The 16,371-nt window shown below is 42.0% G+C and overlaps 1 protein-coding gene across 2 annotated transcripts in view; it reads right to left on the minus strand.

The window, feature by feature from the left end:
- axdnd1 (axonemal dynein light chain domain containing 1) overlaps window positions 1–1,036 on the minus strand; it is a 227,355-nt gene extending 226,319 nt beyond the window's left edge. For both annotated transcript variants that reach the window (XM_041207768.1, XM_041207767.1), the window contains exon 1: window positions 734–1,036. The gene's annotated coding sequence lies outside the window, so the exon portion shown is untranslated. The remainder of the gene's footprint in view (window positions 1–733) is intronic.
- Window positions 1,037–16,371: the final 15,335 nt, after the last annotated feature.

A 16,371-nucleotide genomic window follows, 5' to 3' on the forward strand; every position in this document is an offset into this window, starting at 1 on the left:
CCAAAAATTTGAATCCTTGTACTTAAATCCCCCAAAGTCTCTGCCCCTCCCATCTCTTCAATTTTCTCCAGTTCTATCTCACTATATCTCCAAACACATTGTTTTTCTGACTCTGGCCTTTTGTTGATTCCACTTCCCTTTGCCCCTAGCCTTCAGCCACATCGGTCCTTAAACCACCCCACATTACTCTGTTTCTCTCTATCCTTAAAAACTTTCTGAGGACTTTTTTTTTGAAAAACCTAGATAAGATTTCCCAACTCGTGGTATTTTCTAAACATCTCATTGGTGCCGGACAAAAACGTGGTTCAGTATAAGAGTTTAACTATGATTATAAGCCGCGGAACTACTGTGCATTTGCAGCATTTTCTATTTTGCTTTAAGATGCCCAGCCTTTACAGTTTTACTTTTGGTCTGTACAACCATATGAAAATACTCAAATGTAAAGGGGATGGATACGGGTGGGGGACATTTGACAGAGGTCACATTTCTTGATGGCATCAAAAGCCGGCACCAATCAACCCAAATTCCAAAGGTTTCGCTTTCTTCTTGTATAAAACAGCAGTTCAGGAAGGCGCTCACCACTGTCTACTCAAAATCAATGAGGGATTGGCATTAAATGCTGGCCTTACTAGTGACGCTCACATCCCATGAACGAAAAGAAAATCAGCAACTAGTATACGAGACAGTGAAGAGCAAGTGAGTTTATAGTTGGCAACACCTGAGTACGACTTACGTTAACTGCAGAGTCCGCTCACTGGGCTGGCATAGCTGTCTTCATCCGACCGTTCCCGGGCTGCACCCTGCCGTTGCTAAGGCCTCTTGGAGCTCCGCTCGTTGCAAAGGCGGTCGGCGACGGCAGGGAAAAAAACCTCCTCGTTACCACGGCAACAACTAAACATCAGCCCCACACTGTGCCTGATTTAATTATTCTAAACATTAATAAACATTTTTAGTTGTCCGTTGTAGTTACGTTTAATAGTAGCAGTCTGGGCTGAGGGCACACGAACCTTATCCTGTGTTAATGTTGAGGCGTAAAGATCACCACTATTCTCACTGGCCGATGTTAGGCCCACGGCCGAGGTTACAGTAAGAGGCGCGGCCTCTGCCCGGCCTCTGGCAGAGCCCCAGTTTGCTATTGCCCTGGTTACCGTTGTCGGGAAGATATGGGATAGATATATGTTACTGGAATTTATTATAAAATAGTGTTATCTATGTGCAATTAAGTCACATGGATTAAAGGCAGCTGGTGTGAAGGTTTTGATGCATCAAAAAAGGTGATTTGAAATGAATCTCTCCTCCAACCCCAGCCCCTTTCCGATTCCCCCCTTTTTTCCCAATAATTGATATAGATTTTTCTTTTCCCACCTACTTCCATTATTTTTAAATGTATTTCCATCCATTGTTTTATCTCTACCTTTTAGCCTTTTTCGATTCCTTCACCCCAACCCCCACTATGGCTATCTGTACCTTGCTTCTCCTGCTTTCTACATTCCTTAGATAATATCACCACCTTCAACACCTCTTTGTCCTTTTGTCTGTGAAATCTTTTGGCTATCTCCACCTACCACTGGCCCTCTATTCAGCTCTACTTGTCCCACCAACCACCACCCCCCGCCCTCAAATCAGTTTATATTTCACCTCTCTTCTATTTTTACTTTGTTCTGCTGAAGGGTCATTCGGATTCCACCCCTCCTGCATTTTTGAGATTGATTTTGACTGTTGTTCCACTATGAACCTCATGGTGGAATCTGCAGTTCTCCATTCGAGTTCCATAGCACTATTTTGTTTCCCTGATGACATTCTGTTCCTATTTTCCATCTATCTGTGTGTGGTACGTTCGCATGGTCCAAACAACTTAATTATCTGAGGTATGTGCGGTTTCACTGGGACCTGGACTCCCTGCGTGGTTTCCGCTAGAGTTATATCTCAAACCGTAACCCGCCAGCATGGCTCCGCCCTCCTCTTACTGGGTTCTGGCCTCCCTGCGTAGCTTTGGCTAAGATTATATCTCAAACCGTAACACACCAGCACGGCTCTGCCTACTATCTCTGGTAACGGTCCGGGACTCCCTGCTCAGCTTTGGCACCACTAGCCCGCCTGCACGGCTGTCTCTTACCCCTGGTGCCTCCTGTCCTGAGTCGTCCTCCTGATTCTTTGATACTTGATCAGACTGTTCTCGGGTAGGCTTACTGCACTAACTACGGGTGGTAAATAAAATACACTCACCCACCTTGCAGAGCCGTCCCGAGTATCCTGCCGACTACACCTAGTTGTTGTGGTCACTTTGACAAACAGACCACAGGAGTCTCAGGTACAGGTCACGATCATTTATTCGAGCAACTGCAAGGGGAGAACCATCTCAATGCAGCTTGAGATAGCACTCTGCTAAACTACAAGTGTTCACCATATTTATACATTATTGGTCACGTACAAGAACAGTTTCCAGGTTCCGATCTCGTCAACATATAGGTTTACATTAAACAGACTGGTAACAGGTACATGCATCATATGTCCCTATTTTCACCCAGGCAGAGACCTTCTAAGCTGGGACCATCTGACCTTCCCCTATCTGTTGAAGAGGACACTTAATCTATGTTATTGCCATCCTCTGACTCCAGTCTAACTTCCAGAACCTTGCTGGTGATTGCAAAGCCTGAGGGTGTACAAAGTTTGAGAGTGTATAAGGTTCATCTGGTTTAAATGTTTAATTGTTAATTTACTGATTTGCACTGGCCTGCCAATAGATTCTAATTTAAGTAATTCATTCCCTTAAAATGAATTATCCCTTACCATAAATTTTCATTTACTTTCTTCCCCCTAACAGATGTAAATATGTGGCTCAAAGATTGGTGTGGGAGAAATGGGTTCTGATTCATGGGGCACTGGCACCAGTACTGGGGAAGGAAACAGCTGTTCCACTGGGATGGGCTTCATTTGAACCATGCTGGTATCAGTGCCCTGGTGAAATGTATAATTAGGGTTGTAGAAAGGAGTTTAAACTAATTGGTGGGCGGGGCGGGGGGTAGTGGGAGGGTTCAATTGAAGAGAAGTTTAAAATAATCAAAAATAAACGAGAGCAAAGGTGCAAGGTAGTGAAAAAGCAAACAATATTCAAAAAGTGTGACAGGGAGGGGCAGAAAATATAAGCAGAAGAATGCAACAGAAATTAGAGCCAGAATGAGTAATAATGGTAGAAAGTCAAAGCGTAAGGGCTTTTTATCTGAATGCATGCAGCATTTGTAACAAGTGAATTGACAGTACAAATAGAAATGAATATGACTTGATAGCTATTATAGAGACAGCATTGCAGGGTGACCAAGACTGGGAATTCAATGTTCAAGGGTATTCGACATTCTGGCAAAATAGGCTAAAAGGAAAAGCAGGTGGGGTAGCTTTGTTAATAAAGGAAGGTATAGTGGTGAGTAGTGATATAGGTGCAATAGATCGTGATGTAGAATCAGCTTGGGTGGAAATAAGGAATAGCAAGGGAAAGAAGTCACTGGTTGGAGTCATCTATAGGCCCCTAAAAAGTGGCCTCACTGTAGGACAAAGTATAAATCCAGAAATTATGGAGGCATGTAAGAAGCCGTGTATTCACTATACCCCCTGACCTTTCCCTCTCCGATGCTGAACATTCAGTGCTCAGCAAAGTTCTTAGTTTCATACCCTTACGCCCTCATCTCAATGAATTTCGGGCTCGGCACGATGCTGAACTCTTCTTCCGCCGTCTTCGTCTCTGGGCTCACTTCTTTGGACAGGAGTCCTCTCCCCGTTCAACGGATCCTTTCACCCACCTCCAATATTCTCCCTCCACCTGGACCTCTCCCACTGGATTCTTACCTTCTCTTGATCTTTTCATTGAGAACTGTCAGTGCGACATTAGTCGTCTCAATTTCTCTGCTCCTCTCACCCATTCTAATCTCTCTCTCTCTGAACTTACTGCACTCCATTCTCTCAGGTCCAACCTTGACATTGTCATCAAACCCGCTGACAAGGGTGGTGCTGTTGTTGTCTGGCGCACTGACCTCTACCTCGCGGAGGCTGAGCGTCAAGTCGCAGACACTTCCTCCTACCTCTCCCTGGACCATGACCCCACCACTGAACATCAAGCCATTGTTTCCAGGACTGTCACTGACCTCATCTCCTCTGGGGATCTTCCTCCCACAGCTTCCAACCTGATAGTCGCCCAACCTTGGACAGCCCGCTTCTACCTCCTACCCAAATTCCACAAACAGAACTGTCCCGGTAGACTGATCGTGTCAGCTTGCTCCTGCCCCACAGAACTCATTTCTCGTTATCTTGACTTCCTTCTCTCTCCCCTTGTCCAGTCCCTTCCCACCTACATCCATGATTCCTCTGACACCTTACGTCACATCAACAATTTCCAGTTCCCTGGCCCCAGCCGCTTTTCTTCACCATGGACGTCCAATCCCTCTACACCTCCATCCCCCACCAGGACGGTCTGAGGGCCCTTAGCTTCTTCCTCGAACAGAGGCCCGAACAATCCCCATTTACCACTACTCTCCTTCGTCTGGCTGAACTTGTTCTCACACTGAACAATTTCTCCTTCAACTCCTCTCACTTCCTCCAAATAAAAGGTGTGGCTATGGGTACCCGCATGGGCCCCAGCTATGCCTGTCTCTTTATGGGGTATGTGGAACATTCCTTGTTGCAGTCCTACACCAGCCCCCTTCCACAACTCTTTCTCCAGTACATCGATGATTACTTCGGTGCTGCTTCATGCTCTCGTCGGGACTTGGAAAAATTTATTAATTTTGCTTCCAACCTCCACCCCTCCATCATTTTCACGTGGTCCATCTCTGACACTTCCCTTCCCTTCCTTGACCTCTCTGTCTCAATCTCTGGTGATAGACTGTCCACCAATATCCATTACAAGCCTACTGACTCCCACAGCTACCCCGACTACAGCTCCTCACACCCCGTTTCCAGTAAGGACTCCATCCCATTCTCTCAGTTCCTTCGCCTCCGTCGCATCTGTTCCGATGATGCTACCTTCAAAAACAGTTCCTCCGACACGTCCTCCTTCTTCCTTGACCGAGGTTTTCCACCCACGGTCGTTGACAGGGCCCTCAACCATGTCCGGCCGATCTCCTGCGCATCCGCCGTCACGCCTTCTCCTCTCTCCCAGAAACATGATAGGGTCCCCCTTGTCCTCACTTATCACCCCACCAGCCTCCACATTCAAAGGATCATCCTCTGCCATTTCCACTAACTCCAGCATGATGCCACCACCAAACACATCTTCCCTTCACCCCCCCGTCGGCATTCCGTAGGGATCGTTCCCTCCGGGACACCCTGGTCCACTCCTCCATCACCCCCTACTCCTCAACCCCCACCTATGGCACCTCCCCATGCACATGCAAACAATGTAACACCTGCCCCTTCATTTCCTCTCTCCTCACCGCCCAAGGGCCCAAACACTCCTTTCAAGTGAAGCAGCATTTCACTTGCATTTCCCTCAACTTAGTCTACTGTATTCGTTGCTCCCAATGTGGTCTCCTCTACATTGGAGAGACCAAACATAAACTGGGCGACCGCTTTGCAGAACACCTGCGGTCTCTCCGCAAGAATGACCCAAACCTCCCTGTTGCTTGCCATTTTAACATTCCACCCTGCTCTCTTGCCCACATGTCTGTCCTTGGCTTGCTGCATTATTCCAGTGAAGCCCAATGCAAACTGGAGGAACAACACCGCATCTTCCGACTAGGCACTTTACAGCCTTCTGGACTGAATATCGAATTCAACAACTTTAGGTCTTGAACTCCCTCCTGCATCCCCACCCACTTTCTGTTTCTTCCCCCTTCCTTTTGTTTTTTCCAATAATTTATATAGATTTTTCTTTTCCCACCTATTTCCATTATTTTTAAATATTTTTAAATCTTTTATGCTCTCCCCACCCTCACTAGAGCTATACCTTGAGTGCCCTACCATCCATTCCTAATTAGCACATTTGTTTAGATATCACCAACTTCAACACCTATGTGTTCTTTTGTTCTGTTGTCTGTGACATCTTTTGATGATCTGCTTCTATCACTGCTTGCTTGTCCCTACAACCACACCACCCCCTCCACTTCTCTCCACACACACACACACACACACACACACACACACACACACACCTTAAACCAGCTTATATTTCACCCCTTCCTTGGATTCAACTAGTTCTGTTGAAGGGTCATGAGGACTCGAAACGTCAACTCTTTTCTTCTCCGCCGATGCTGCCAGACCTGCTGAGTTTTTCCAGGTAATTCTGTTTTTGTTACCCGGGAACAGGCTATTTTAGATTAGCAATGTGTAATGAGGTAGGATTAATAAGCCTCTTGGTTAAGGATTTTCTAGGGGGGTAGCGATCCCAACATGGTAGAATTTCAAATTCAGTTTGAGGGTGGGCAACTCAGATCTCAAACCAGTGTCCTCAACTTAAATGTGGGCAATTACAGAGGTATGAAGAAAGAGTTGCCTAAAGCGGGCTGAGAAAATAGACTAAGGGGAAGGTCAGTGGATGAGCAGTAGCAGACATTTAAGCAGATATTTCATAAAACTCAGCAAAAACTTATCCTGGTCAAAAGGGAGGACTCAATGAGAAGGATGAACCACCTGTGGTTAACAAAGGCAGTCAAGGAGGGTACCCAGTCAAAAACTAAGGCATATAAAGCAACGAAAACTAGTGGTAGGCCAGAGGATTGGGAAGTTTTTTTTTAATGAACCAGCTTGACTAAAGCTTATAAAGAGGGAGAAAATTGATTATGAAAGTAAATTGGCAAGAAATATAAATACAAACAAAGAACTTCTACAGGTATATAAAAAGAGAATGGCTAAAGTGAGTATGGGACCCTTGGAGGATGCGACTGGAGAATTGATCATGAGAAACAGGGAAATGGCAGATAATGTAAACCAATATTTTGTATTCTTGCATCAGTATACACAGTGGAGGACACTACAAACATTCCAAAGATATCAGATGAGCAAAGAGCTAATGAGTTTTGGTGGGTGGGGGTGAAGGATCTTGTAACAGTCTCTATCACGAGGGACAAAGTATTTGACAAACTAATAGGACGAAAGGCAGACAAGTCACCAGGACCTGATGGCCAGCATCCAAGGATCTTATGGAAACGTCCAAAATTCTGAGGGGGCTTGACAGTGTAGATGTTGAGATGTTTCCACTAGTGGGGGAATCTCAAACTAGGGGACATAATTACAGAATAAGGGGACATTCATTTAAAACTGAGATGCAAAGGAATTTCTTCTGAGGGTAATGGATGTCTGGAATTCTCCACTCCAGAGAGTTGTGGAGGCTAGATCACAATGTATTTAAAGAGGTAGATAGATTTTTGGAATATCAGTTGAGGGCTGATCAAATTCTCCATGTCTATGTCTCTGCTTGGATCATGTGTGTTTCTGCCACTGCTGCATTGCCCTTTCTGCCATTGGTGGCCCAAGACTAGAGTTAAACCCCTTTGTCACAGCTAGGGTTTCTCTTAACTAAGATCAAACATGACTGAATGTGGCAACTGAAATTTGACAAGCATGTATGTATTTCCTCCTTTTGAAAGTTAGCTTGAAGAGAAAATTGGCAACGAAACACGTTTCTCAACACTAAATTAATGTTGGGAAACATATCTTCAAGAATTGTATTTTCTTTTAAAATTTGGAAGGACATTACATTATTTGGACACTTTTCTTTTAAAAAAGGGCTTAAGTTCACCTTGGACTGGGAGCAAGCACGTCTTTTCCAAGAAATCACCTGACCAGCATGGCTCGAGGGAGGGAGAGCTGTTTGCTTATTTGAACTGCAATTGCTTCAAAACATTTTATTCCATCAATTAGAGGCAAAGGCCTTAGTGATTTACTGGAAAAAATCTGAGAGATGAGCTTTAAGTTTTGAACTGGTTGATTTGAACTCAGTTGAGAATGAACTGAGGAGGAGAAAAGCTGCCCAGCTCGTGTTCTCTTTCCCTTGTTGGAAATACAATGCAATTGTCAGTATCTAGCTGGGAATCCTCATTTCAGTGGAACTTGTCTGTATTTGGAATCACGAGAGACTGAGACAAGGAGGATTGATCTGGCATTATTCTCCTCCACACCAAAGCTCCATTGGTGAGAACGTCCAGGCATCTATCGGGTCTAGCCATGTGTCGTCACATAAGGGTGCTCCAAATTGACAATGTCAAAACCCTGCAAACTTCATTTTTTTTAAAAAAAGTAATTTCTTCAACCACCCATCTCTGCAGAGAATGTGCGTGTATGTGGAATTTTTAAAGGGATAGTTACAATTCCAGATTTCAAATTGTGCATTACAGTTCTTGCAACTTGTTTAAAAACAAAGTTTTTTTCATTCTAATAAATCATTGGGTTTATTGAAAGAAATGTTAAAGTCTCTTTTATTCTGGGTCTAACAGTGGCAAGAGTAAATAATTGGCCATTTTGGTGAGTGAATTAAACTTTGAAACTAATGGTGCGACCTGTGGAGTAGTGGGGCTAGATAAGCTGCGCACTCCTCCCATCCTGGTCATAACACTAATCAGAACTCTCACTGCTTCAAAATCTTTTTCATTTGATTTCACCGGAATAGGCCGTTCAACTCGATCATAGATGATCAGACAGCAGCCTGTTACAATCACAGTCAATGTTATTCGCTGACCAAGCCAAATCCCAGAGGAAAACATGTCTTACTGATCATAACTTTTTTTTGTATTTTGAAAATGAAGGGAAAACTACTGCTCCCAGAAACAAAAATTCCTGGAACACTTTTAGGATTTTAAATTTAAAAGATTAATAAAAGAAACTTAAACACACAAGACTAAAATCACATGAAAAAAGGAGTCTTACAAAATATTCCCCAAAAAGCCACTTAATCAGAACACATAAGTAAACTACTTGGCAACAGCTTCCTTATAGATTTTAACCATAAGGATCCAGTAATATTATCCAAGGCAAAAGCAGCTGCTACTTTGACTCTCTTCCACTCTACAGCGGGAAAAAAAACTGAAGAAAGTTCAGGAACAGACTGCTCTCTGAAAACAAAGACTTCTCTGGCTTGATACTGGGTGGCTTCTTCAAATTCACAAGATTTCTCAGCACAGAGTTGGTGTCAGGACATCTCCCCCACAAAGCCAACACAACTCAACTAAACATCTTTCCTTAAAGATCTAAGCCAATGCAGTACGATATCTGGCAAATCTTCAGTGCCAATTCAGTGACTCTTCGGCTTGGTTTCTCCAGTAACAGCAGAGACTTTCCCATGATTATTCTTTCACTCACTGCCACCATATACATATTTTTTATCTTGTGCTAACAGAATATTTAGAGTCTGCTAAAGTAAGGAAACTATTAACTTAGTGGCCTTATCTTATTGAGATCTGCAAGAGCGCAAGATCATGAGATATTACATCACTTCCTGTGATGTAAACTATGTCACACTAGCATAGCACAGTTCGAATTAACCCCGAGACAATTTTTAATGACATGGGTAGAGCAGTGGTTTGTAACTTTTCTCTAATGATATTGACTCAGATCATCAGACCGGTTACTCATCAGGATAAATTCTATTCCGGGGAAGTACTGTCATATATCCCACTGCATTAAGTCACAATGCTATGGTTATAGTAGTTACAATAGATAATGCATTTTATTGAAAATGTGACCACAACCAGTTTTAACAGTTGATCCAGGGTTGTAATTCCAATCTTCCCATTTTCATTTTGGTTACCAAATGTGAGTTTAATCTCTTATACTGATGTGCAAACTTGAGTATTGCTGAAAAAGAAAGACATGTCAAAGCTTTCATCTTGCACTCATCACTTCACAATACCAACATAAAGGCGAAAAACATCAATTTATATTGTATGAGTGTGTTGATCAGTTGGAAAGTGGTCTCGGATTGGTAGACACATTGCTACAGAGAATGCAACAGTGATAGTGACACTTAACTGCCAAGCATTGTTTGAAATTTAAACCAGCTTGATGCTGATTGGCCAAGGCATTGCCCTGATTAATGAGCCGATGAAAGGCTGCCACATTTTATTTAGCTGCAACAGGCACAATGTGTGTACATTGTACAAACTTTTGTTAGCCTACAGATTCTAGTTCATTTAATACCCAGTGTTCTCCCTCTGACTTTTTTTTTCAAAGAACAATCGGATTTGGTCCTTGCCCTCCACCCCCATTCGTTTCCTGTAGGGGTCAGCTCTCTTCTGGATTATGATTACCTTCCAGTATCTGGGCCAGTGGCCATTCTTCTTTTGATAAGCACTGCAGAATGTCTGACTTGAAAGCAGAGCTGCCTCAGCACAGAACAACACATGCACTAAGGGGCATGGCGAGGTCAGAAACATGAAGCTTCTCCTCATATCAAAGGCAGAGTTGCTAACCCAATTATAGTATCCTAACTATAGCCAAACTCAGTTAATTCAGGTTATGGAACAGGATTGAAATTGGGTTCTCACTTTAAAAGAGAATTTTTCTTTATACTTCCCATTGGTAGTGGAGAATTGACAAGATCAGTTTGGAGTAAGGAATTTGTTGGAAACAATGGCTGTTTTATAAAAATTGAACATCTCTTGAAACTAAAAATATGATTTTAAGAAGTCACTAAGTTTTAATGACATAGAAAAAACCCAGCGGCACAACTCCACACGACTTAATACGAGAAGGATGTTGAGTTTTTAAATACTTCAAGGAGGCACCTGTGACAAAAACGAAGCAGTTGTGTTTTCTTTTTGTCTGGCTGTGCCCCTTTTAATCAGGCATGGTAAGAGCTTGAAAAAGATACCTGCACAGCTTCAGCTTACATTATTAGATCTATTGCAAAATTCACAATTTGGCCTCCAGCTTAAGAATGGGTTTAACAGTTTTCTAATTATATAGAGACTTCATTAGTTCAGTTTTCAAAGTGATAGCCCATTTTTTTCAATTAAACTGGCATATGAATTCCTAACCAGCCTAGGCAACAGGTAGAATTGAAGTGAACTGAAACCAAACGCAGATTGATTTTATTTAGCTCCCACAGCTTTGCAGAAGTGTATGGCATTTGATCATAAACCGGATAGTATATAGACTTGCAAACTTCTAAATTCCTCTCAGATAAAATTTTTATCCTAAAGAGAACTGTTAATCTTATATCCATACACTTCCTGTCTTTGTCAATTATAATTAGAATTTTTAATGTAAACTGCAGACCGTAACTAGCATGTGTGTGTTCAGAATAAAATTCACGCAGGTCGTTTCTCAAATGTGGATAAGAATTAAAGCTAATGATAAAGAAAAGGAGATTTTACACTTCAAAATAAGGACTAAGTTCCAGCTATGCACCATGGTCCAATTATTCTAACCTCAAAATCTGTTTCAGTTGAAGATTAAACTTGATCTTGACTTCTGGTGTGACTTAATTGTTTCAAAATAAAAACAAGGCCCCCTGAAGTTCCGCTTGTTAAGGTTGGGAGATCCTGTGGAGATCACTCATTTTCCGTATGTGAAAAAAATAGACATATCAGGGACTTCATTTTCCTAGGCATGTTACCAAACCTAGACACTCAAAGCATGGGAAGTTGGGATCCACGAACAGAGAATAAAGAGTAGATAATACTCAAAAATAAAACATGAGTTCATGGCCGATCTGTGACACCTGTTTTTGCCCCTTATCCCGTAATACCTTTGGTGAACAAAATCTATTAATCTCAAATTTAAGATCAACAACCTAGCATCAATTGCCATTTGGTGAGGAGAATTCCATTTGCTGCATGAAAAAGGTTTTCTTCATGTCCACCATTGTTTATTTTGCTAATCACCTTAAATCTGTGCCCTCTTGTTCTTGATCCTTCCACAATCCACTCTGTCCAAGCCCCTCATGAATTTGAATACCTCTATCAAATTTCCTCTCAACATTCTCTTCTTAAGGAAGCCGATCTCAATCGCTGAAGTTTCTCAATTGGAACAATTCTTGTGACTCATCTGCACTCTGATGCCTTCACGTCCTTCTGAAAGTGTAGCACCCAGAACTGGATGCAATACTTCAGTTGAGGCTGAGCCAGTGTTTTATACAAATTTAACATACAATAACTTCCTTGTTTTTGTACTCCATACCCTCATTAATAAAGGCTAGGATGCTGTATGTTTTATTAACCACTCTATAACCTGTCCTGACACCTTCAATGATTTATGCAAATACAGCAAGGTCCATCTGCTCCTGCACCCCTCCACAGCCTCTCTCTAACTGCATTCTGTTCTCTCAAACATTTTAAACTTGGATCAAATCACCCCTTAACCTTTTAAATTCCAGGGATACAACCTTAGTTTGTGTAATCTCTCCTAATTTTACCCTTAGAGTCCAGATATCTTTCTGAAAGCCATCTGAAGATTGCAGGAAACCCCAACTTTCTTTCTGCAGAATTCAGAACTTTTTTCACTTCAGCATCATCACAACACAGGAATATGACTGTCTGGAGATCAGTGAACCAATTTACTATTCAAAAGACTTGAAACAGAACTTCTAAATCTCTAGTCATCTACTTCATTGCTTTATCAGCTGAAGTGTTTAGTAGGATATTAAGATCTTGCACATGTCATGTAAAATGGCCTTTTGTAGCAGATATGACAAATAGATCTCCTTAGTGGAATAAATCAACCTTTGTTTAAGATCTAATACTTGTTAAGGAGTTCAATTATCTTTGCAGGGTAAACAATTATTCAACTGAACACACTTCCACCCCTTCATTTCATCAGGCTTCAATTTGAGTTTCAAGTGTTATTTACCACAAACTCCCATCCTCCCATACGAAGCAGGAATGTGTTTCATATCAACATGTGGAATGAAGAACACAAGACAGATTCAACATATTGTCACAATCATAATAGAGATGCTAAATTTGACCAGTTTTACAAAAAAACTTTTGCCTGTCATATTAAACTTTTTTCAGAATCACACGGTAGAATCTGTTGTAATTCTCAATTGGTAACTGGAGTTCACTGATTGATACCAGAAGAGTATAGCCATCTTTGTGAAAGTGACACAACCTATGCATGGAAATGTACATTACACTCTAAAAGGACTCTTCAAGGCAATTAAAAACCAGAGACAAACTATTTTATTTGAATTTTGAATGTACAGCTTACAAGAAATGACTGGACAGTATCAAAAATGTCCTTCCTCTTTCACAGGATAAGACTATAGTAACAGTACAAATTGAAACTGCTGGTACATTGAACACTGATTAATTTATGACATTTCTTTTATGTTTATTGCACTTTACTGACTGGCAAGTTGACATTGAATGAAGACTCTCCTAAAAAGATTACATAACCTCCCCCAAACTATGACACCAGTTTCCTTACCTCCATTTTACTCCTGAGTAATTTCAAGTTGTTATATAGCCCACCCACCAGACATAACCTTGTTCCTATCCTAACAGCTGATGAACATGAACTAATCATCAAAAAGGCAACTGTAATTGAAAGGTGGTGTATGCACTTCACCAAGCTCCTCAGAGTCTCCAACATCCCAGCAGATCTTGGTCAATTTGATGCAGAGTTGCTTGAGAAAGAAAGCCCATCTCTTCCTCCTTCCACTAAAGAGGTGATACAAGCAACCAAATGAACCAAACAAGACAAAGTCTCTGGTCTAGACAGCATACCAGAGATTTGGAATTGTAATAGTACAGAGCTTGTTAACAAGCTCACTGCTGTTTACAAGAGTATCTAGGATCAGGAGAAAGATTAATAGGATCTCAAAGAAGCCAACATAATCAGCATCTGAAAGTGGAAAGTACGCAAAAATATATGCTGCAACCACCAAGGAATGTCTTCTCTCAAAATTGTAGGAAAGATCCTTACAAAGTTCCTATAAAACCATCTACTAGATGGCCTCATAGATGATGTCCTCCTAGAATTACTGTGATTTTAGGGCTAACTTGTGGATCAGCCGTTATCGTATTTACAGCATGACACCAAGGAAATGCAGAGGGCAATAGCAGGATCTATATATGTTGTTCATGGACTTACCAAAGCTTTTGACGGAGTCGGGATGGCATAGTTGGACGTGTTTGCGTCTGTGACGAGATGTCCAAGGCTTTTGTGGTAAGCAGCAGTGTTGAACAAGGATGTGTTGTGGTTCCCCAAACTCTTCAATGTCTTCTTTGCTGCAGTGCTTAAGGAAGCCACCAGACATGCTTGAAGGCATGAACACTAGGTTCCATTCAGGGAAGCTCTTCAGACTCTCAAGTCTATGTTCCTCCACCAAAGTCACAAAGGCAGTAATCTGTACGTGGATGACTGTGCTCCAGCCACCCACACCATGAAAGACAGCCAGACAATGGCAAACAAATTTCAATGCTGCCAAAATCTTTGATCGCTAGCACCAGTAACACACTATGAAGTGTCAGACATAACCATTGATGGCACCAGTATCAAGGTTCCAGAAAAACACTCATATCTTGGCAGTGTGCTCTCAAGGGATGCAACTATTGATGAAGATATCAATGTACAGATCCAGAAAGTAAGTTCTGCCTATGGCCAACACCATGATCCCATTTGAAATCAGCATGGCATTAAGCAGAGACTAAAATCAAACTCTTCCAGGCCTCTGTTCTTACCATTCTGCTGTATGGTGCAGAATCCTGGGTCTACTATAGGTGCCACAAAGCTCTGGGACACTTCCAAAACACCCAAGGTCCATCAAGAGAATTCAATGGCAGGACAAAATCACCAGTGAGTTCTGTCATTATATTGGACTGAATAGCATAGAGACCATCCTCCAGGAAATGCAACTTGGATGGGCAGGCCACATCTCCCACATGAATGACTCCAGAATCCCTAAACAGGTCTTCTATGGGGAACTCAGGGCAAACATCATCATCAAAGCGGTCAATGCAAACGATAAAAGGAAACCATTAAAAAAGCCTAAAACTTCTGCACTTCAGGACACCTCTGTTGGGAAAATACGGCAGCCGACTAACCCACATGGAGGCAAATACTGATATGTGGTTCAGCATGTTTTAAGGACAATCTACACCACAGTTGCAACATCCAATATTCCCAGAGGAAGGCCAGAATGGCACAGTCGCAGAAGTTTCCTCCAAACACTAAATAAAGAAAATATGAACTGCCAGTTTTGTGGATGCTCGTGCCAATCTCGCATCAGACTCTTCAGTCATAAAAGGACCCAAAGAAGACAAAGCCACTGACAGCTTGGACATACAATTAATGAGTTTACCATCCAATTTGACTCACTTCCCACAACTATTGAAAATCAATCTATTGGGATATCTTAATTTTGAAGGGATAAATCAGTGAAGGCTGCCTTGCATGGCCTTTTAACTAACATGTATAACAGCAGTGAAAGGCAGTGCACTAAAACATGCTTCTACTGGCTGCACCATAATGTAAAATATGCAAAGCTACTCAACAGGCCCAAATTTTGTTCCACAAGTTCCATCAATACTGCTAATCAAAATGGTTTTGTTAATCTGTAAATTGTGCGCCTTTTTACTTCCCTCATTGGAGATTGGTACTTGAAATAATGTAGTACAAATTTCAAAGGCCAAAGACGGACGTTGTTTAAGATCTTAGTAAAAACGGAACAAGGATATATATTCTGAGAAAGAGAGGTCAGAGGCTGGGAATTCTGCAGCGAGTAACTCACCCCCTGATTCCTCAAAGTCTCTCCAACATCTACAAGGCACAAGTCAGAAGCGTGATGGAATACTCTCCACTTGCCTGAACGAGTGCAGCTCTAACAACACAAGAAGCTCTACGCCATCGAGGACAAGACAGCCCGCTTGATTGGCACCCCATCCACCACTTTAAACATTCACTCCCTCCACCACTGATGCCCAATGGCAGCAACATGTACCATATATATGATACACAGCAGCAATTCACCAAGGCTCCTTTGACAGCGCCTTCAAAAGCCACGACCCCTACCACCTAGAAGGACAAGGATAGCAGTTGAATGGCAATATCACCACCTGCAAGTTCCCCTCAAAGCCACATACCTTCCTGACTTTAACTATATCACCAGTCCTTCACTTTCACTGGGTCAAAATCCTGGAACCCCCTTCCTAGCACTGTGGGTGTACCTACACCACATGGACTTCAGTGGTTCTGGCAGTGGCTCATCACCACCTTCTCAAGGACAATTAAGGTTTGACAACAAATGTTGCCCTAGCCAGCAACACCCACATCCTGCGAAATAAAAAATATATTCAATATAGAGCACTCAAATGATTTTAGCTCATTTCTATGCTAATGCCTTAGTTGCTTTATTGGTAAAAAAGAATCTAATTTTCTATACAACAAACACTAATGGACTGCTGTTTGTGTACTACTTAGTTTCTAACATTATAATTTACATAAGTT

Source organism: Carcharodon carcharias, chromosome 16 (assembly GCF_017639515.1).
Source record: "Carcharodon carcharias isolate sCarCar2 chromosome 16, sCarCar2.pri, whole genome shotgun sequence".
In the NCBI taxonomy this organism is placed as follows: Eukaryota; Metazoa; Chordata; class Chondrichthyes; order Lamniformes; family Lamnidae; genus Carcharodon; species Carcharodon carcharias.